Source organism: Tenrec ecaudatus, chromosome 15 (assembly GCF_050624435.1).
Source record: "Tenrec ecaudatus isolate mTenEca1 chromosome 15, mTenEca1.hap1, whole genome shotgun sequence".
Taxonomy (NCBI): domain Eukaryota; kingdom Metazoa; phylum Chordata; class Mammalia; order Afrosoricida; family Tenrecidae; genus Tenrec; species Tenrec ecaudatus.
The window spans coordinates 62,957,041-62,980,004 of NC_134544.1; the positions used below are offsets into that span (position 1 = coordinate 62,957,041).

The 22,964-nt window shown below is 41.3% G+C and overlaps 1 non-coding gene across 1 annotated transcript; it reads left to right on the plus strand.

The window, feature by feature from the left end:
* The first annotated feature begins 21,482 nt into the window (after positions 1–21,482).
* On the plus strand, positions 21,483–21,615 carry LOC142428428 (small nucleolar RNA SNORA42/SNORA80 family). Its single transcript, XR_012780330.1, has one exon. It is a non-coding gene; the product is annotated as a small nucleolar RNA SNORA42/SNORA80 family (small nucleolar RNA).
* Positions 21,616–22,964: the final 1,349 nt, after the last annotated feature.

Sequence of the window (22,964 nt, forward strand, 5' to 3'; positions counted from 1 at the left end):
AGCTGTTTTAGCTGAAACCGAGTGAGGATGGAGAGAATATTAAGGAAAAAAGGCAGAGAGGTAGCATTGGTATTATATCAGGCAGGACGCTATGGACTTCACTTTTTACTTGTAGGGAATATTGAGGGACATTAAAAAGCTTTGCAAAGAGGGTGTATTAGGCTGGCTGACTGGAGAAACAAATCCAGAGCCATTCATATATGTGAGAGAAAGAGCTTGAGAAAACATCCCAGGCCCGTCCAACTCAAGTCCATAAGTCTGATCCCAGTCCATATGTCCTTCTTCCAATTCACACAGCCACATGAGAAGATGCAAATTGTAGAAATATCACAGGCCAGTGGGTACAAAGTCTTGTGGATCCAATAGTGGTGGAAGCATCTCCAAGGCTCTAACAGTGACCAGCGTCAGTCAGCAGAACAGTGAAGGCAGAGAGAGAAAGGAAGTTCCCAAGGGTCCTCTTGATGCCTTCACAAGGAGGCAACCTCGGGCTGTGACCTGATTGACAGGTTGAACTTGACCCCTACACTTTCATATATCTTCAGGTTGACAGGGAACTATGTAAGTACCACAGAGGGGTAACATGATCTGAGTTGAATTTTATAAGTATCTGTTGGTTGCAGCATTAAGGGTACTGGGGGAGATAGGCAGAGGCTAGGTTAGAGCAGAAGGCCAGTAGGGTGTATTGCTACAATCCAGGTGAGAGACTATAGTGACTTGGACTAGCTTCTAGTCACTAGAGAAATATCAGCAGGCCTAGACCTGATTTTTCATGTCAACAGATGGCTTACAGATTAGAATATTGACTGTGATAGAGAGATATCAAAGATAACTTCATTGACCTTTATCTCAGATGGCTAAGACAGTTGATAGAAATGGTTTGGAAAAGATCAGGCATACATATTTTGGATATGCCATATCTGAGATATCAAGTATATATGTCAAGAGGTCATTTTATATGAGTTTGGATTTCATCAGTATAGAAAAGATAATTATAGCCTCAGCATTTGATAAGGGAGCAATATGCAACGAGAAGAATTGAAGAAGAGGAAAAGTCTGATAAGAAGCTTTGTGAACACCACTACTAAGAAGTTGAGGAGATAGGAGAATCCAGTAAAGGTGTCTGAGGAGGAACTGCCACCAAGGAAAAAGGAAAACTAAGAAAGAAATCTAAAAGATATTTAAAAAGTCTTAGCAGTGTACTGACAGTGCTTTCAAAGGGGTTTCCTTTAAATGCAAGAAGTAGAATCAGAAAATATTTTTGGAGATGGGAGAAATAACAGCACTTATATTATCCTTGTAGGATAAAAATGAATTGTTCCTTAGTGTTTCTGGGAGCCCTTGTGGTGTAGTGAGTTATGTGTTGGTCTATTAACCACAAGATCAGCACGTTAAAACCACCAAAAGTTCCTAGGGAAAAAGATGAGGCTTTCCACTCCTGTAAAGACTTCCAGTGTTGGAAACTCGCAGAGGCAATTTTACCCTGACCTATAGGGTCATTTTAAATCAGAATCAAGTTGATGGCAGTGATTTTGTTTTTTGAGTTTTGAGGGTTTCCGAGTCTGTAGTTACAGGAGCAAGCAGCCTCAATATTCTCCCTTGGAGCAGTTGGTCAGTTTGAACTTCCGACCTTGCAGCCCGATGCTTATACCACAATGTCACTAAGGCTCCAGTGATAAAGGAAAAGGGATTGCTGAGATGTGGCAGAGAAGAGAGAGGCTCTGAGTCATGCGTGGTGTAGGAGTTAGCCTTGCATAGAGACAAGGAAAGTACATCTATAATGCCAGGAAGATAAGTAGACTAGGAATTAAGTACCTGGCAATGCCTGTACTATTAAAGATGGCCATGAAAGCCTTCTCACTGCCAGGGGAGTAGCATACGATATAGTCGGAGGTGAGCACCGAAAGTTCAAGGCTACTCAAAATAAGACTGGAAGAGCAACTTTCTAAAAGTTTGCTGACTATAATGATGTGGAATGAGTTCCATTTGGGGATCTTTCATTTGCCGATGTTTCATGACTCAAACTGAGAATAAACAGCTATAATGACGTATTAATAGTAAACAAGACGAATAACCTCCGTCAGGTGGCTTCCATGTTGTTGGGCTTCTGGAAACAACATCGCAGGCATTTCAAATAACCGCAGGGTCACACAAGGTGAAAAATATCAGTAGTTTCCACACCTCTTTCCAAGCCCTTCTTCTGTGTATAAGAACCATCTTAGAAGCATCGAGCGTGGAAGACATCTGAGGGCGGTGGTAGTTACATAATCTCATGTCAACTTGGGGAGATTAAGAGCGAAGGGTGGAGTCTAACCTGTCAATCCGGTCACAGACTGATGCCTCCTTGTGGAACTTCCTCTCTTCCTCCCTGGTGGCAGGACACTCTCTCTACTTCCCCTTCCTGTTGACAAGCCACAATGAGCCACACAGATGGCAGCCAGAGCCCTGGAGATGCGCACACACCTGCCTGTGATCTTCCTGCATTCGGTATCACTGCAAGTGGCTATGTGAGTTTAAAGAGGACTTTATTGACTAGGCTTGGATTTATGGGCTAATAACAGACTTGTGGACTTGATCTGAACTGGGCTGAGCTATTTTCCTATACATATATCAGTATCTCTGGATTTGTTTCTCTAGTCAACCCAGTCTAACACAAGGTCTCTCTCTGAAGTGGGGGAGGCTGAGGCCAGAAGCATCAGAGGCTGCACCATGGAATCCATGGGACAGAGAGAAGGAACAGACCAAGCCCACAGGTCACGACAAGAAGACTGTGAGGCAAACAACAGGAGGGCTTTCTGGCCAAGAGACCACAAGGCTGAGATGCTGAGGACCAGAGAGAGACCTGACTGCTGGCTGAGGAGAGGTACTAATGTGGACCAATGACTATATCCTTGCTGCTTCCCGATCCAGATTTGTGGTAGCTTGCTAAATTTCTGCTAACTAAAATCTCTGTAATTGTGAGTTTTTTCTGTGTGCTTTTTGTGGCCATAGAAACAGCTTATCAAACTCAGCATAGTAGAGTCTAGCTAGTGTCAGAAAAGCTATAGAAAGTTGGAGATGGAAGCATATCTGTCTGCTGCCTCATAGCAATGGGAAAGCCAGGCATGGTCAGAGATGGCCCTCCACACAGTTTATTGTAGGCAAAGTGGATAAGATTTGGGTTGTGAACCACCAGGTCAGCAGTTTGAAACTGCCAGACACTACTCTGCAGGACAAAGAGGAGGCTTTCTACTCCTGTGAAGAGTTATGGATTTGGAAACACACAGGGGCAGTTCTATAGATAGTGGTTATTTATTTGTTTGTTTGTTTCTAAAGCATTACATCAACAGGGAACTCTTGGAAATTCGAGTCAGATTTAGAGAGGGCATGGGATAAAAATATATCATTACTGATGTCAGATCAATCTTAACTACAGGCAGAAAATACAAGGCACGTGCTTGCCTGCACCATTTTGACTATCCAAAGGCTTTTGGCTTTATGGATCCTAACAAACTGCGGGGAGTGAAGTTCTATCCGTGTTTCTGTAACTCCCTCCACAATTGGGCGGGGCTATGCAAATAGGGGATGTGTTACACGAATAGAAGGCATTGGCCAGTTTTAGTTGCCACTCCGCTGACTACAAGGATGAGTCTCAACAAGAACTTAAAGAAGCCCCATGACCCTTGGAAGAACATCTCTGTCTAGGGTCCGAACTAACAGAGACTGGGACCGAAGACATCTGAGGCTGAGGGGCAAAGAGACCATGAAACAGAACCCAGGAGCAGCACCCAAACTGTGAGACTGGTGGGAAAGCCATGGGCTGGCTTCCTAGCCGCACAGGCATAGGCCAAAGGACCACAGGAAAAATTGGCTGCTGCATAAGAAGAGGTGCCGATATGGACCAAGTCTTCTATCCCTATTGTTCTTGGCTTGGGCCATCTTGTGAACTTCCATAATAAACCCCACGAGTGTGAATTTTGTCTGCGAGGTGTGTGTCCATTAAGCCCAGCATAGACGTAGACAGCAGTGGGCAGAACAGTTGCGATCAGAATAGGGTACAGAAGGATGGAGGTGGGACCATGTGTGACCCCTTCCTCATGGCCATAGGGAAGCTGGTGGAGGTCAGATATGGCCACCCTCATGCTGTTATGTAAAATTATGGGTAATATTTACAAGGATATGACCATCAGGAATATTCCTGTACATGGAGAGTTGTTTGAACAGAAGGGGACATTGTGTGCCTTCAAATCAGAAAAAGTATGCGTTAAGGTTATATTCTTTTTCTATAAACCAATCTGTACACTGAGTTAATAATACGAGAAGTTTATGAGAAGAAAAATATGGCATCAAATTTGGAGACACACCCTCACAGCACAGAGTGGATTTAAACAGCTTACCTCGTGGTTATCAGCCCAACACATTACTCCACTAGAGTGTTAGTTAAGAATAAGATGACATTGAATGACATGAATTGCCCCAGTGGCAGCATCAATGGCCTTGAATATGGCATCATTGTGAGGTGACACAGAACCTTGCAAGGTTGCGCACTGTGACACACTGGCTGTTCTGGGTTAGAACCAATGAGGTATCACCTAACAACAAAACCCACATATGGAGCACATGGGTACCAAACGGGCAGGTAGGTATTCATGGCGCTTTGAAAGTTTAATGATTCTATTCCAACTGTTACACAGTTTAGGAGAGCTAGACAGTAGACATCAATGCTGATAATGAGGATAGAGCAAGGAATCAGGAAACTGACAAGAAAGAAAAAATAAGATATGAAAGAGTTATCTGGCAGAATGAGGGGGAAATGGATTAGAGAAACTCTGTGGCTTTCAATAAGCCTGAGTAGTTGGTGACACTTGCGTTTTGTGATTGTACATGCAGACTAGTCAGTGTCTGTCTCTGGTCTTGTTTAACTTCATGAGGCAGAATTAGAGTAGGCTGATTATACCCGCCTCCCCTTACTCAAGGATGTCTAGTTGACATAATCCCTAACCATCACAGGGAGGGGCAAATGTGGTAAGTAGTCGGATCAATGTATTGGAGGTCCAAAGACGCTGAAAGGCTGATAGTGTTGGAACTTTCAAGTGAAAGGCCTCAAAAGAATGTGGCAGTCAGTGGTCAGAGAGTAGGATGAAATCAACTGCAATGACAGGAGAATCACATTATTGTCAACATGGTCTAAGAGTTTCTGGGTGGTGTGCATGGTTAATCTGTTCAGTTGCTAACAAAAGGATAAATGTTTAAGCTTATTCAAAGGCAGCTTAAAAGGAAATCTGGTGATATATTTTTTTAAAGTTCCATAAATAACTCAAAGGAACACAGTTATATTCTGTGACCCATGGAGTCATCCGAATTAGTCGAATTAAATAGTTCTTAAATAATAGGACCAGTGGCTAAGGTATGGAGGAGAAAAAGAAAACCCAAATCACTGAGAAGATAGGGATTGGAAAGATCATCTACATGAATAATAAAAACCACCAAGAATTAAGGCTGGAGGAGTGTTGAAGGGGACAGTGAGTCAACAGTTAAACTGAGTGAGAGATATTGTTGGGGGACTGTAGCCATGAGGAGTCACTACTAATGTAGCTTGATGATATGAATTTCAAAACTGTGGAGATTCAGAGAGGTGAGTGGAAATACTAGTGAAGACCAACATGGAGCACCTGTCCTGCCATTGGTCCACACCCTTCTTAGAGGGGCGCAGGGAAGCAGCTTAGGCTATGAGCAGAAAGAAGAGGTTCAGACAACAGCAGAGATGATTGTTCTCATGAAGGTCTCTGATTCCAGAGCATGCAGGGCACAGTGTGGGGGGTGGGGGGTTGGACTGAGAGGTGTCTTGAGAATCTGAGCTTCCTGATCAAACAGGGAAGAACTGGGATGAAGGACAGATGACAATCATTCCCGGTGAAGTCACAGAAGCCAGCTGAAGTAAGGCTTTGAGTTTGGGGGTGGCCAACATAGTGAGGAGCTATTATTACCAGGCAGACCAGGGAGACGGAGTCATACTTAAAGCATATCTGTATGGAACATTTCCTTTATCTTTTTATTCCAATTTTCCATGAACTTTTTGAAATCCCTGGTACAGGCAAAGAGATTTGATGCCAATTGTTTCTTTAAGTGGAATTTATAAGTGTATTGGAACGGATACATACGATTCTTAGGATTCTTGTTTAGCCTTCCCTGTGTAAGAAAGGGGCCCTAGTCATGCTTTGAGTTAGGCACTGGGCTGCCAATCACAAGGTGAGCAGTTCAAACTCCGCAGCTGCTCCATCGGAACATTTGGTCTCAGAAACCCTCTGTCCTATTGGGTCGCTAGAAACTGGAATAGACTTGATAGCAGTGAGTCTGTTTTCAGTGAAGAAAAAAACAGCTGGAATCCTTTTAAAGGATTTAACTGCTGCTCATGCAGTGAGTGAAGGTGTCTCTGATGAGGAATGGATTGGAAGTAAGGAGTGGGGCCGCTTCAATTGCTTCAAAGTAAGCGTAAATTTACATAACACTGCAGGTCAAGTAGAAATAGTCCGTTAGTTGGACGTTCCTAACCCACGGACTGCATGTACTCTTAGGAGTGAGATTTTACCTTAAGCTTCCTCACTCCTGCTGATTTGGCCCAAAGCAGAAAAGCAAAGACAAATGAGGCCTCTGGCCTTGACTAATATGTAATGGAACTCAGCTGGAGCTTGCAGGGATCACTGCGGTGCCTTTTAGAATAGAGAAGAGATGAATTATGCCCCAGTCAATGCCCTCCCATTTTTCCCCCAAAATAAGGAAAAGAAATTTTAGCTTATTTAAATTTAAACCTATTTAAATCCTTCCCCACCAGAAGAGGGGAAAAAGCAAATTTTCGGTACCTATAAATGTTACATTCCCACTACACAGTGTTCGGTGTCATGCTTTACTGAAATTCAGTAGCATACCTGCCCACACTGCCACCAAAATAAATAAAAGATCCCACAACCCAAGTCACGAGGGTGACTCATGAAGGAATCTGTGTCAGGCCCTCTCCTGAAGGTGGCGGCGGGAGACACGGGACCCACTGTGGTGTGGCTCAGATGCCGTAGCTGGAAGGATGCCGTGTGAGTATGTAGACCACTAAGTGAATTCTTAGTACCGTAGTCCTCTTGGCCTCTTAAAATATTTATTTTAATAAAGTGAACGCTGAAGCATCACAGCTATTACCTATTCAAAATAAGCGCAGAGGGAAGTGACCTACTTAATTGATGGGAGCCCAAACAATGACATAATTCTCAATCACTCCAATATAACCAGAACATCTACCAGAAAGGTCTCCGTTTCCCCAGTCCAGGGCAGTGTGACTAGGAAGTCAGATTAATCACCAGAGAACCAGCAAGGGACCCAGAACGCCTGCACCTTATGCTCCCAGGGGAGACAGGCAACTAGTGCCATGGGAAGACATGTGAGAGCACCAAAGATCCGTGAACAAGCCCTGAGCAGACCTCACCTAGACAAGAGCCCAAAGCGGAAGCTGCACAACCAACTGACAGAAGTCACTGTGGATCAAAAGGTTAGCACAGCACAAGGCTGACATTGTTTCTCTCTTTAAGGTTCTGTCCCTTGCAAGCTGAGTGGTCTGGGACAAACTGTTTCTACTACCTGAGCTTCAATGTCCTCAGCTGGAAGCTGGGATCTTAATATCAGGCAGCAAGATTAGGGGCTGTCTCCACCAAATGCCTCCCTGAAACGAAAATTACCTGGCCATGCTCCAATAAAGCTGTTGGAAAGGAATCAGGTCCACAGTGGACACCTATGGGAAGATCCCAAAAACTGGACCTGAACAGACCCAGGTCACCCAAGGCCAGGTGGATATAAACCTGGGCAATCCCACATGGCACCAACAACATGATATCAGACATGATATCACACACGTGTGACTAAACTCAGCCAACAATTTCGGCAGGCAACCTCAACACCCTCCCTGCGACCCCCGCCGGTGGAATAGGGGTGGTGAGGCTGCATAAATAGAAGACTGAGGGCCTCTACTCTTACCTTTCAGGGGCGCTCTCTTGCAGGTCAGAGGACGGGGTCTCTCAGGGCGCCGGCTCCGCACTCTCTATCCCAAGCTTGGCTTCCTTTCTCAGTTCAAGGAAGTGGGCTCCTTTAAGTTCAAGGCCATTTTCCCTGTGGTTTTTCTAACTCCCTTAAAGCGGCCATTTTTCTGTCGCAAACTTTCCCCCTTTCCAGGGATAGGTTGTACTAACTGAGACTGTATAACCCGAAGCTTCCTTTCCCTCATAAAAGTTACTTGGATTTGTTAGGTAGCAAGAAGCAGGGATGTCTAAGGGGCATGCGCCAAATTCAGGCTCCCAAGCCAGGTGGGCGCACACCTGAGTGGGCCCAAACTAGGCCAGGTGGGCTTAATTCAGCCAATGGCATTAACCGTCGACCTCTGCTGCCAGCGAAAGACCCTAAAGGCTGGGACCTGAAGACCACCGCTCTCTGTCCCTTTGCTGCTTCTCTGCTTTCTGCTCGGCCGTTCCACGTCTGGTCTCAGGCTGGGGAGGGGAGGGGGACGGGTGTGTGTGTGTGTGTGTGTAGATGTGCGGTGTATGTGTGCGTGGTGTGTGTGTGTGTGCGCACGTGGTGGGTGTGCGGGGGTGGGGGTGCATCCCCTGAGGTTGCCTGTGTTCAGTGACCGAAATCTGAAACGTTCTTCTGGCCTTCCTGAAATCCCACTTGGATCACCAACTAGGCTTCGACTTGAATTCTTTCTCATGCAAAGCCAAGAACCGAGATAGTTCCCACTGAGAAACCTAGCAGATTTACAAAAGTGCTTCTGCCATGTGAATTCTTTCAGCATTGAGAGAGAAAAACAGAGGTAAGCCATCGCAGAAACTAGTAATAAGGCTAACTGCCCAAGAGCAAGGTCAGGACTAGTGGTCACCACAAGGAAGCACTCAGTGCTACACTCCCACAGAGGTTCCCACCAACAAGAACCTTACCGCCACACTGGGCTGATGGGAACAACACGATTCAGCTGAAAGCCAGTTTTTGAGCTGCTGGTCAGTGTATGTAGCAACACCTAATACAGGTACTGAGTGCACCCCCGGTTCATTGCTGGGGAGTCTTCTGAGTTTTCAGTAAAGGGCACTATCGCTTCATGTTTCAGAGCCTCCAATGTAGTCCCAAACCCCAAAGATGGGGCACTCTGCTATGCACCCCCAGATTGTTGGGATGACAAGAGCTATGACCTTGTATCTCACAAATTCCATCTGGGTCAGGGATCAAGATGAATCCTGCTCTCACCAGCCTCATGCTGTCTGAGGAAGATACACACAAAAGTCTGCAAACTACAAATTCACAAAGATCCTTGTCAAAATGTTTACAGTAACAAAAAAGAGTAAGAATTTAGTTTTATTTTAGATACATTTATTTTAAGTTGAAAATATTTTGTAGCTATTTTAATTCCATGCAGTCCCGGACTGACCTTGCTCAGTTTAATTTCTATAGATGCTGTTGCTTATAGTATTGACCTTATTAGCAATTCCATCAAGCTGGTGGCATTTTAAAGAACCCTTTGCAAGTCAGTCCAAGACGGATGATGTAAGAAGTTATTTCGGTGGATGCTCACGATCAGCTGATAGGACTCCCTCACAGTGCATTGACCCCACTGTGAGCTGTTCATTTTGCCTCCACCCACCTCACCACCCCCTGACATGCTTCCTACCCTCCAGCCCACACATTTCTCCCAAGTAGGTCTTGTTTTAGTGTGTAAGAGAAACTCTAATCTCAAATATAATTTAAGGACATTTACTAAATCTTAAGAGAGACAAAGACAACATAAACAGACGTCATCTGGAGGAGGGAGGCCAAATGGCATCCAAGGATACAAGTCAGGACATTAGTCAAATAAGAAAGGAAATTGTCACAAATTTATGATTGGTGGCTGATCAATAAATAACAATTACAGGTGGGACTACAGAAGAAGCAGGATCAGGACCAGATCTGAGCTATATCCACTATGTTCTATTAGAAAAATTTACAAGCCTGGTCCAGGGCTTTCTGACCAAGGCACATCAGGGGTAGACTGATTGGGCATGACTCATGATTACACCACCCCTTGGACTGTCCCAAGTATTGGGACCTCCCTCAAGGACAGACCCAGGCAAGCCCCTAAGAGAGACTGTCCCTCCAGGGATTGGCTGGAGAGGGTGGAGGTAATTCACTTTGCAAGTCACTCTGCCTGAGGGCAAGATTTTCTGCATTTTGGTTAATGTTCTGAAATAATTCAATGGAGGCTTAATTTATGTGGGTATTCTGCAAGTGGATTTGGGGCTGTCACTGTCTTTTGCAAACAAGGTACACTAATTGGGTTAGTCTGGGTAGACAAGAGAAACAACCATAGAAACTCATTTGTGTATAAGAGAGAGTTTTATATAAAGGGTAATTGTACATTAAGAAAGCATACCAACCCAGTCCGGATCAAGTCCATAAGTCCAATATTAGTCCGTAAGTCTGATACCAATCTATAAAGTCCTCTTCAGACTCACAAAATACAGCAATGATGCTGACTATAGGACTATCAGAGGCTAGTGGTAGAAAGTCTTTGGATCCAGTTGTGTTATAAGCATCTCAGCACTGGCAGAGGTCCCTGCATGGCTGCTCCAGTTCCCAGGGCTGCATCAGGATAGGTCCATGTGGCTTCTCCTCAGGGATGTCTCACTGGAAGTGAGCAGAGATTGTGTCTCCTGCCTCCAAGAAGGAATACGGGGTTTCCCAGAATCCTCAGGAGAAGGCCATGCCCAAACAGAGGCCTCATTGGGTATGATCTGATTGACAGGCTAGACTCCACCCCTATTAATCCGCAAATTGACAAATGATTATATAACTACCACACTAATTTAAATTTAAATCCAGTTTAATTTAAACCTAATTTAAACTCTGTGCAATCACACCTCTGATCATGAATTAGTATTAGTAATTCTTTGATCACACAGGCTGGTGTGCGTCTTTTATGTGGACTTGGCTGACATCTCGCTTAAATGGCTGTTTGTTTTATGATAAGCCCTTAACACCCCAACCTCTATTCTTTCTGATAGTCAGGCTCCATCTGATTTCTTCAATACACTTTGCTATGCACCCTTATCTTCATTTATCTCTTTATGAGGGCTAATATTGACGAGGGTCACATCATGAAAACTAATTGTTCTTAGAGTAGGGCTATGATTAAGTGTGAGCTCAAAAATACATATTTAAGTTTTACATAATCTCTATGGTCCATTTTATAGGCAGCATGATTAGCCTCTTGAGAAATAACATAAACAACCTCTAGGGGGTTATTTAAGAATAAACAACAAACAAGCAATCATCTGCCCACTTCAGAGGAAGTAGCTACTGAAAGCCTTATGGGTAGTTTCCAAACATTATCAGATACTGATGGCCTGATGAATGGAAGATGGGTCCTTAATGTCGGAAGGCATTCTAAATGTGAGTGAGGAGGAGCTGCTTTCTCACAGCCATGAGAATGGGGTAAAACCTGTGGGGTGGAGCCTTTGGGATCTTCATTTGCTGATTGGGCACACCTCAAGGTAAGAAGAAATAGCTGTAAAAATCTAATAATCAGACCTTGGAATGTATAAAATTTGGAAGTTGTAAAAAATGGAATTTGATGCAAAAGATTCTAGGTGTTAGTGAGCTGAAATGTATCATTGGAATTGGCTATTTAGAATTAGAAAGCCATATGATTCACTATGCCAGAATTGACACATTTAAGAAGAATGGCACCGCATTCATTGTCCAAAAGAGCATTTCAAAATTGATCTTGAAGTACAATGCTGGATAGGATTATATTTATCCACTTTCAAGGAAATCCAATGAATAAAACTATTATTCAAATTTATGTACCAGCCACAAATGTTAGTGATGAAGAAATTGAAGAATTCTACTGAAGTCTTCAGTCTGAAATCAAACATGCAAGCAAGATGCATTAATGAGTGAATGCAAGCATTGGAAATAAAGAAGAAACAGTAGTTGAAAAATATGCTCTTGATAATGGAAACAAAGCTGGAGATCCCATGAGAGAACGTATTCATAGCAAATACCCTTTTTCAACAATACGAAATGTGACTATGCCCATGAGTTCTCCAGATGGAAGATACAGACATCAAATAGACGACATCTATGGAAAGAGGTGATGGAGAAGCTCAATATTAGCACCTAAAACCAGGCCAGGGGCTGACTGTGAAACAAACCATCCATTGCTCATATGTAAGTTCAACCTGAAGCTTAAAAACATTAAAACATGAACACCAAAATATGAGCTTAAGTAGATCCCAACTGAATATCGAGAACATCTCATGAACAGATTTGACATAATAATACTAATGACAGAAGACTTGATGATCTCTGGGAGGGCAGCAAGAACATCATTCACAAAGACAGCAAAAGGTTCATAAAAAGATAGGAAAGAAAGAAAACATCCAAGGGCAGGTCAGAAGAGGGTCTGAAACTTTCTCTAAATTGAAAGAAATGATGAAGAACATGACAAAAGGCAGCCTGAGAAGTGAAACTAATATAATGAAATATGCAAGGACCTAAAGTAAGAAAACCAGAAGAAAGGAGCATGTTCAGCACAACTTAACAAGAAAAAAAAAACCCCAGGAAAACAAATTCAAGCCTCAAGTTCCAATAGTGAAAGGTTTTATAGGCAAATACTGAATGATGTAGGAACTATCCAAAGGAGATGGAGAGAATATACAGAGTCACCACACCAAGGAGAACTGGTTGAGGTCAAACCATATAAGCAAGAGCCAGTGGTGCTGAAAGAAAGAGTTCAAGATGCACTGAAAGTATTGGCTTAAAACAAGGCTCTAGGAATTGATGGAATCCCAGTTGAAATTTTTCAACAAGTTGATGAAGCACTGGAAGCACTTATTCATTTATGGTAGGAGACTCGAAGACAGTTACTTGGTCAACTGACTGGAAGAGATTCATTTATTTACCCATTCTTAAGAAAGATGACCTAACAGAAATATCAAAGTATAGAAAAATATCATTGATATCAAATTTAAGTAAAATTTTGCTGAGAGTCATCCAACAATGGTCGCAGCAGTACATTCACAGGGAGCTGCCGGAGGTTCAGGCAGATTCAGAAGAGAATGTGCAACAAGGAATATCATTGCTGATGTCAGAAAAATCTTGACTGAAAGCAGAGAATACCAGAAAGATGTTTACTTGTGTTTTATTGACTATGGAAAGAAATTTACTATGTAGATACTGACAAACTATGGATAACCTTGAGAAGAATGGAAATCCCAGAAGTCTTCCTTGTGCTCCTGTGGAACCTGTACGTGAATCGAGAGGCAGTTGTGCAAACAGAACAAGGGAATACTGCATGGTATAAAATCTGGGAAGGTGTGTGTCAGGGCTGTATCCTCTCATTATACTGATCCAATCTGTATGCTGAGCAAATCGTCAGAGAAGCTGGATTATATGAAGTAGAATTTGGAATCAGCATTGGAGGAAGGCTTATTAACAACCTGCAGTATTCAGATGACAACCTTGCTTGCTAAAAGTGAGGAGAACTTGTGGTATGTGCTGCTGAGGATCAAAGATTCAATATGGATGACAATTCACTGTAAAGACGCCAAAATCCTCACAACTGGACCAATAGGTGACACCATGGTATATGGAGAAAAGGTTGAAGTTGTCAAGGATTTTGTCTTGCTCAGATCCACAATCAATGCTCATGGAAGCAGCAGTCAAGAGATCAAAAGATGCATTGACCTTGATAAATCTGCTGCCCATATCTCTTTAGAGCATTGAAAAGCAAGGCTGTTGCTTTGAGGCCAAAGGTGTGCCTGACCCAAGCCATGGAATTTTTAATTGCATCATTTTCAGGTGAAAGTTGCACATTCAATAAGGAAGACTGAAGAACAACCAATGTATTTAAGGTGTGGTGCTGGGAAATACTGAAAGTACCAAGGACTGCTTAGAGGCCAGAGTGTTCCTTAGAGGCAAGGATGGTGAGACTTCATCTTACATGACATCTTGTCAGGAGAGACCAGTCCTTGGAGAAGGACATCATGTTTGGTAAAAGAGAGCGGGGCTGAAACAGGTGGAGGCCCTTAAGGAGCTGGATTGAGCAGGGGCTGCAACAATGGACAGAGCATGGGAACAATTATCATAGGATGCAGGACAGGGCAGGGTTTTGTTCTGCTATGCACACCATCACTGTGGATCGGAACCCCCTGGATGCCACCTAAAAATAATAAGACATTTGGGTTTTGGTCCCGTCCCCACCCCCGCCAGTTTTGGAGTCTGTTCCATTAAACGGGCTGAATTCTTCAATAGGACACGGCTCAGAGCAAAATGATCTTTCTGTGCCCATCATTTAAATTCAAAATGGTCTTTAAACACCAATTTTTTGTTTGAGTCTGTTTTTCAGATCCAAAGTGGGAAAAATTAAGAGCATCTTGGGGCAAATGATTCATGCTTGATTTATCCCAACTTCCACAAAAACCAGAGACAGAACAGATATACTAACACTATAAAACTAAATGTTTGAAAATGACATAAAAGACAAGTTCAAGGAGTATTTTGAAGTATTTGTTTATGTTTAAACACACCAGTAGCGGCTACATTCTGTAAATTCCTCAGATGGTTTATGAACAAGGATATGAATATGGATACTGAAAATGTTTATCTATTAAGACACAAAACTGTCTCTTTGGAACTTAGCACAGAATTTTACTTTATTTTATTTTTATTTTACAACCCATAGTTCAATCTCACTAGCTTTTGTAATCATGATTTTTATAAATCTGTTAAATTTTTCTGATAGAAATTTCAGTCATTTTAAACCCATATGGTAAAAAATTTGAGAGAAATGAGAAAATTAGTTTTTTTTATTTACAGAGGATACCTTGAAAATGTCCACAACAGCCCCACGTATATGACTTATAGAAACATTTAATCTATTCAGTGGCTAATTTCCATTTTTGATAATTTTTTGATCAGTTGTAATTCACATATCTCATCACCTTTGAGTTCTAGAAATCCTGATTTAGACTGACAGGCTCCCACTTAGGATGTCAGTCCTTACTTATACGTTCAAATACAGTCCATTTTTTTGTCGTTGGAAATATTTGGTGAAATCACTACTATAACAACTAGCTAAAACAATAAAAGTAATATTTATGAAAGTTAAATAATCTTTTAGATATCTTAATAGTCTTATGGGTGGAATAGTCTTACATGATCCTCAAGGTCAAATTATCCAGACACCATGTCTGTTCTAGAGCAAGAAAAAAGAAAAAAAATTCCTGGAATATTGGGGTGAGGAACCAAGCAAACAGGGTCTACATTTAGGCTAACTGAAAAATTGGAACTCAGTTTATGTTACATGACTTTCCATGAAGTTTTGACTTGGTAGGAATGAACTGAGAAATGCCAGAGCATCAGCCTTTTACCACGTGATTTGAAAATGCAATCTACCCTTTATTTGGAAGTCACACATTCAAAGATTGAATCAGGTGTTTACACTAGTTGTAAAATTTCTTTTCTTCCCTAAGGGTTAAAAAAACAAACAAACAAAGTTTTTGTTAATACTACTTAATATTATTACACCCCTAAAAAACTCAAATCAATGAACTTTTAATAGACCATCAATGTTTTAGTTAATTTTGACAAATAAATATATCATTGATGAGTTCTTCAAACATTGTTCTTATATATATCTTATAACAACCCTTCGAAAATTGAGAAAAATGAAACAGTAAAAGAAAAATAAACACTATTTTGCAAACTTGATTTAGATATAGCTTTTCCTTCAAAACATGAACTTTTAATTACAACAAACATTTATTAACTCAATTTTAATATAAGCAAATCAGATAAAGGGTCTTATTTTTTATGTATCATAAGTGATTACTGAAATAAATTTTAATTACTTTTAAGTTTTTTCTATTTTATTTATATCTGGCATTCTTAGATTTTGTCTTCATTTTGACTTAAAAAGCAAACAAACAAACCTAGTATCAAGTAGATTCTATATCATTGTTACCTCATAGGACAGAGCAGAAATGTTCCCCAGGGACCCCTTGACAAATATCTCCATGGGAGCAGACAGCCAAACCCTCCTGGGAGTGGCTGACATGTTCAAACCAAAGACGTTAGCAGCTTAATGCTTGCCTGACTCTCTTTGCTGCCAGGCCATTTCTACTTAGAATTAACTAGAATTAACCCTAGCATTTGCATATCTAAATAAGCTAAGGCTGGAAAAAAGGGGATAAACTGGTTATTCTTCTAAAATCTCTTCTTTGGAGAAGCAATATTTTATGATATTTAATTTTAGTTACTCATGAAGGTCTAGATTTTAAGGTTAATATACACATACAAAAACCTGTCAAAATAAATCATTTCATTAATTCTTCATAATATTAAAACAATTTAATTCATAAACACACATAAATTAAAAATTCAGTTCTTAAGAAAAGTATATATTAGCAGAAATAGGAATTTCTTGTTTATATTTTTAATAAATGTTTTACTTAGAAAGGCCATGTCATATCAAAAAATTAATAGGTTTTTCTATTAATTTTAAACCTCTCTTTAAAGGGTTTATCTGATTACCAAGTAGTAAAAAAGGGAAAATTTGTACATGGAAGTGGAAACATATTTTGAACCTCAAAATGGATTATTCTTAAGGTTGACAGAGAAGGCCGTGGTGGACTCAGTCCAACTTCCTGGCAAAACTTTCAGTCATCACAGGGGCTGTCAAGCACTCAATCTCTGTAACAGTCAGTAAGGTCGCTCACGGCTTGAGTTTTCTCTTCTGAAATTTCCTGTTATGAAGATTAACAACTGCACAACATTCTCAAAACAGCACAAACATTGAAAATTAGCTACATAATTTTAAGCTCCTTTAGTTAGGTTAACCGATTAAAAAAGTTCTAAACCATGTTCTTTAAAGATGGCTGCTAGTGGTCTAAAGGCTCCCATGTAATAGAATGCCAGTTTCTACTGCAGGAGAAGTTCAAAGACATTCTGTCGGACCCTGGAATGACATGCATCTTCACAGGAGAACTGTTACCTATCCCTCACTGGCCTTGGGTGAAGCCTCCCCAAACATGCACAAAAATGGCAGCAATAATCAGCAGTGGCCCAGTGCAATTTTAATATATATAAAAACATCTCACTGCCGACTCATAGAGACCTGTCCTACCCACCCCACCCACCCTGGTTTCTGAGACTGTAATTATTGACAGGAATAGAGAGCCTGTCTTTCATGCCTGTGTTTTCCAACTGCCAAACGTGTAGATCGCACCCTGCCCAACACCCCCCAGCGCCCCTTCAATATCATTTAAATGAAGGAGTAGCCACACAAAAAAAAGAAAAGAAAAGAAAGAAACATTTTTTTTCAAACTATGTATTTAAAATTTAAAAAGTGCTTTAATTGGGGGTTCTTACATCTCTGATCACAATCCATACATTCATCCATTGTGTCAAGCACATTTGCAGATATGCCACCATCATTTTCAAAACAATCTCTTCCCACTTGAGCCCCTGATATCAGTTCTCCATTTCTTCCCCCACCCTCCCTGTCTACCCTACCTCACAAACCCTTGATAAGTTATATGTCATGATTTTCATGTCTTATATCATCCTCCGTGTCCCTCACCCACTTTTCCGTTGTTTGTCCCCCTGGGAGGGGGTGATAGGTTGATCTTTGTGATGCATTCTCGCTTTCTTCCCCCTAATTCTCCTGGTATCTGTGCTCTCATTGTTGGCCCTGAGGGGTTTATCTATCCTGGATTCCTTGTGTTTCAGGATCTTATCTGTAGCAGTGTGCATGATCTGGTCTAATCTGCTTTGTAAGGTAGAATTGAGGTCATGATAGTGGGGGCAAGGAAACACCAAAGAACAAGAGGAAAGTTGTTTCATCAGTGCTATACTGAACACTGACTGGTTCATCTCTTCCCTGTGACCCCTCTGTGAGATGATGCCCCATGTTCTACAGATGTGCAATGGGTCTCTGCTCCATGCCCCCCTCCCTCCCATGTTCACATTGGATATGATTTTGTTCTGGGTCTTAGATGTCTGATCTCTGATCCCATCGATGCCTAATGATCACACAGGCTGGTGTGCTTCTTCCATGTGGACTTTGTTGCTTCTGAGCTAGATGGCTACTTGTCTATCTTCAAGCTTTTAAGACCCCAGACACTATATCTTTTGATAACCGGGCACCATCAGCTTTTTTCACCATATTTGCTTATGCACCCATTTTGTCTTCAGCGATCATGTCAGGAAGGTGAACATCACAGAATGTCGGATTATTAAAACAAAATGTTGTTGTGTTGAGGGAGTACTTGAGCTAAGGCTCAATGTCCATCTGCAAACTTAATTCTTAATATATAGACATGAGTACATAGTTCTATTTCCCACACGTTATAGAAATACATAAATATATTTATATATGTACATGCCAGTATTTAGACCTCTATAAATGTCCTTTGCTTCCTGGTTCTTTCCTCTATTTCCTCTTGTCCCACCATCATGTTTGGCCTTCATTTGGGTTCAGTAATTCCTCACTGCTAACTGCCCTTGATTAAGTTCCACTGGGCATCCTACACCCTTCTCTCCATTGATTTTAGTTCACTTGTTGTTCCCTTGTCCTTGGGTTGGCTCCCTCCCCCACTTCCTTTCTCCCACCTCTCCTTCTCCCATATCTCCCCTCCCCCCACCGGGAACACTGGTCCCATTCTTTTCATCTCCAAATTGTTGATCCCGCCTATCTTATCTAGATAGACATGCAGAGACTTTAATAAGCGCAAAATCCAGGCAAATCCAAACAAAAGAACAAAGGAAGTCAAGACTCATGAAACAATAACAACAACAACAAAAAGAAAGCCAGTGACAGAAATGGAAAAGCCTATAAACAGTTCAAGGTCTGTTTGTTGGCCTTTATGAGTGTTTTCCAGTCGAGTGTTATGGGTGCCACACTCTGTCTCCAAAGTCTATTTTTGGTATTCCCCAGGGAGGTCATCACTTTGCTTCCATTACTGCTCTATTGCATGCCCTTAATGTTTTACCCCACTGTGATGGGGTAAGATTGTGCACATTTCCCATACTGTGTGTCTAGTGTTGTCCTCCGCAGTGCTTTGGTTTAGGGAGGGATGCCACGACTCGTGGTGGGGCTGGCCCTATGATCCTCTCTGCATTGTCTGCTCTGAGCAGGAATATCATCCTTGGGGTTTGGTGGGCCAGGATGTCCTCCCCTCCCTATCTATCCCTTTTAGTTTCTTGCATGTGCTCTAGCCAGATGTGCCCCTCTCCCCAAGCTGTAGCCCCAGTTTTGTTTTCTAAAGTGCATTCTTCTGCAGGTAGGGGTGTACTCATAGTTGGGATTGGAGCTGGTCCCTACAGACCTCTCTATTGGTTTTCCTTGTACATGCCAATATGTTGTATTCATGTCTTGGTGCATTGGTTTGAAGGCTGGTCTCTCTTTTCCTCTCCTGTACAGATATAAGCAATACCCTCCCCTTGGGTGGGTTAGTGCCCTGCTCCCCCATACCCATGTCTTTTCTTTTTCTCTTTCTTTCCCCCTCCTATTTAGTTAGCTGCTGTATGTATCCCTAGATTGGGTTTGGCCCTGCCATAGTAGGTGGACCTTAGCCCAGGAATGTATGTATATAGTAGCTTTCCCCCCATGCCTCATTTTTTTAAGCTTACCTTAGTGGATTCATGTTGCACTTGTCCTTTTGTGCTTGGCTTACTTCACTTAGTATGATTTCCTCCAGTTCTTCCCATGCGACAATGTGTTTCATGAGTTCTTCGCTGCTTTTTAGGGATGCACAGTACTCCATTGTATGTATATACCACAGTTTTTTAATCCATTCATCCATTGATGGAAATTTGAGTTGCTTCCAACTCATTTCAGTTGTGAACTTTGCCGCAATGAACACTGGAGCACAGATGTCTGGCCGTTGTATTTCTTGCCTCTTCTGGGTGTATGCCCAGTAGGGGGATTGCTGGGTCATATGGTAGCTCAATTTCCATCTGTTTTAGATATTGGCAAATGATTTCCATAATGGCTGTACATACTTACAGGTCCACCAGCAGTTGACGAGAGTTCCTATCTCACCACAGCCCCTCCAACACTTGTTACTTTCTGAGTTTTTGAATTGGGTTATCTTTGAAGGTGGTAGGTGGTATCTCATTGTTTAACTTGCATTTCTTTTATGGCTAGCAAGCAGGAACAGTTTCATATGTTTACTAGTCATTCAGATTTCTACCCCTGTGAAACGTTTGTTCAGGTCTTTTGCCCACCTCATCAGTGAACAATGAGATTTTTTCTTGTTGTAAATTAGCAGAATATTTAGATTTTATTAATAAGGTCTTTGTCTAATATGTCATTGCTAAAGATGTTTTCCCAGGCTGTGGGTTCTCTTATTACTCTCTTGGTGTATTATTTCGATGTGCACAGGTGTTTTATCTTCGGTATATTCCACTCATCAATTTGTGACTCCTCTGTATTTGCATCCTTCTCTATTTCTGATAGCATATGTATTCCTTCTGCCAATGTTCTCAGATTTGTCCCAATTTCCTCATTGATGGCCCTAATAGTTTAAGGTTTTACTTCAAGGTCTGTGATCCACCTTGAGTTTATTCTTGTGCATGGAGGGAGGTCAGGGTCTTGTTTCATTTTTATGAAGATAGATGTCCATTTTTGCCAGCACCACTTATTGACAAGGGAATCTGCTTCCCATTTGATATTTTTTGGACCCTTATCAAAAATCACTTGTATGTATGCTGATAATTTTATTTCTGGGTTTTCAGTTATTTTCCATTGGTCTGAATATCTGTCGTTATACCAGTACCACACTGTTTTGGCCACTGTGGCTTTATAATATATGCTAAAGTCAGGTAGAGCAAGCCCTCACACTTTGTCCTTCTTCTTGAGGAGTTCTCTGCTAATTCTGGACTTCTTCTGTCTCCATATGAAGTTAGTAATCTGCTTTTCCAATTCATTGAAGAAGAATAATGGTATTCGTATCAGGATAGCATTAAATTTATATAGTGCCTTGGGCAGAACTGACATCTTTACTATATTGAGTCTTCCAATCCATGAGCATGGGATAGTCCTCCATTTGTTGAGGTCACTCTTGGTTTCTTGTAATAGTGTTCTGTAACTTTCCTCATAAAAATCTTTTTTTCCCACTCAGGTATACCCCTAGATATTTCAATTTGCAATTGGCTATTGGCTTTTCAATGCTCTCTTCTGTGATCTTGTCTGATGTGTACAGCAGTCCAATAGACTTCTGTTTGTTGATCTTGTATCCTGCCACTCTGCCAGATTTCTCTATTTCTTCCAACAATCCACTTGTAGAGTTTGGGGGATTTTCAATATATAAAATCATATCATCTATAAATAATGATAGTTTCTATTCTTCATTCCCCAGACAAATACCTTTGATGTCTTTTCTTTGTCTTATGTTGTTAGCTAGGACCTCCAGTACAATGTTAAATAGGAGTGGGGTGCATGGTTTTGGATTTGTGGCAGGTCTGATCCCATGGGCCTGACACAGTATACCATGCGAAAGCAAACTGTCACCCCAAACCATTGCCTGGCTTTACCCTCGGGCTTCAGGCACTAAAAAAAAAAAAAGAAAGAAAGAAAGAAAAGAAAAGAAAAAGGACAAGGGGCATCCTTGTCTGGTCCCCTTTTTCAGTGGAATTGTTTTTGTCTTTTCTCCATTGAATACCACATTGGCTGTTGGTTTTTCATATGTAGCTTGTATAATATTGAGGAATTTTGTCAGTTCTTCCCTGAATGCTTGGTAGAATTCTCTTGTGAAGCCATCTGGTCTGAGGGACTTTTTGGTTGGTAATACCTTGATAACCTTGTGTATTTCTTCTATTGCTATAGGTCTGTTGAGGTTCTTGACATCCATCTGGAATAGTCTAGGGAGGGATTGTTTTTCCAACTATTTGCCCATGTCTTCCAAGGTGTTGAATTGGTAAGAATACAGGCCTTCATAGTACTGTGCAATTATCCTTCGGATTTCATTAGGGTCCTTTGTAATGTCCCCTGTCTCATTCCCCATCCTTGCTACTGAAATTGGTTCCTTTTTTGGTTAGGTTTGCCAGCGGTCTAACAATTCTGTTAATCCTATCAAAGAACCAATGTTTCGCTGCATTAATTTTTTCCATAGTTTTCTTGTTATCCCTCTCCTATATCTCAGGTCTGATTTGTATTATTTCTTTCCTTTTGTTGTTAGTAGAATTGTTCTGTTGACTCTGCTCTACTTGGTGTAAGTTTTGTGCCAGCATATCAACCATAAGAATCTCTTCCTTTTTCAGGTGTGCATGTATTGCTATCAGACGTCATCTGATAAATGCCTTTGTTGTGTCCTGAAGGTTTTTTGACATTGTAGTTTCATTCTCCATGGTTTCTGGAAACTTCCTGAATTCACATCTGATCTGGACTATTCCCACTCCTTTTCCAATAGAGTTATTCATCCTCCAATTGTTTGCCCTTATTTTCATCATTATCCTTTTGTTGATTTCTAGCATCACAGCATAATGGTCTGAGAAAGAAGTCTATAATCTCTATGTGCTTGAATTTACTCAGGATTGACTTGTGTGCCTGCATATGGTCTATCTTAGAGAATGTTCCATGAATTCACATTCAAAGAATGTGAATTTTTTTTTGTATTGGGGTGGAAAGCTCTGAAAATATCTATGAGATCAAGTCATCCAGTTGCTTCAAAATTTTTTGCAAAACACTGTATCATCTTCAAAATACGTTTCACTACATTTAATACATTTGTCAACTCTGTGATTCTATGCTTGGAAGCATTTTCAAACTCATCTGTTGGGATTGCTGAGGTCACTTCCCTCATTTTCTTTACCTCTTCTACATCATCAAATCACTGTCCTTTCATGTCCCTCTGCATTCGCAGAAACAAAAAAGAAGTTGCACAGAGTGAGGCAAGAGCGGCATACTGTTTTGTTTTTTT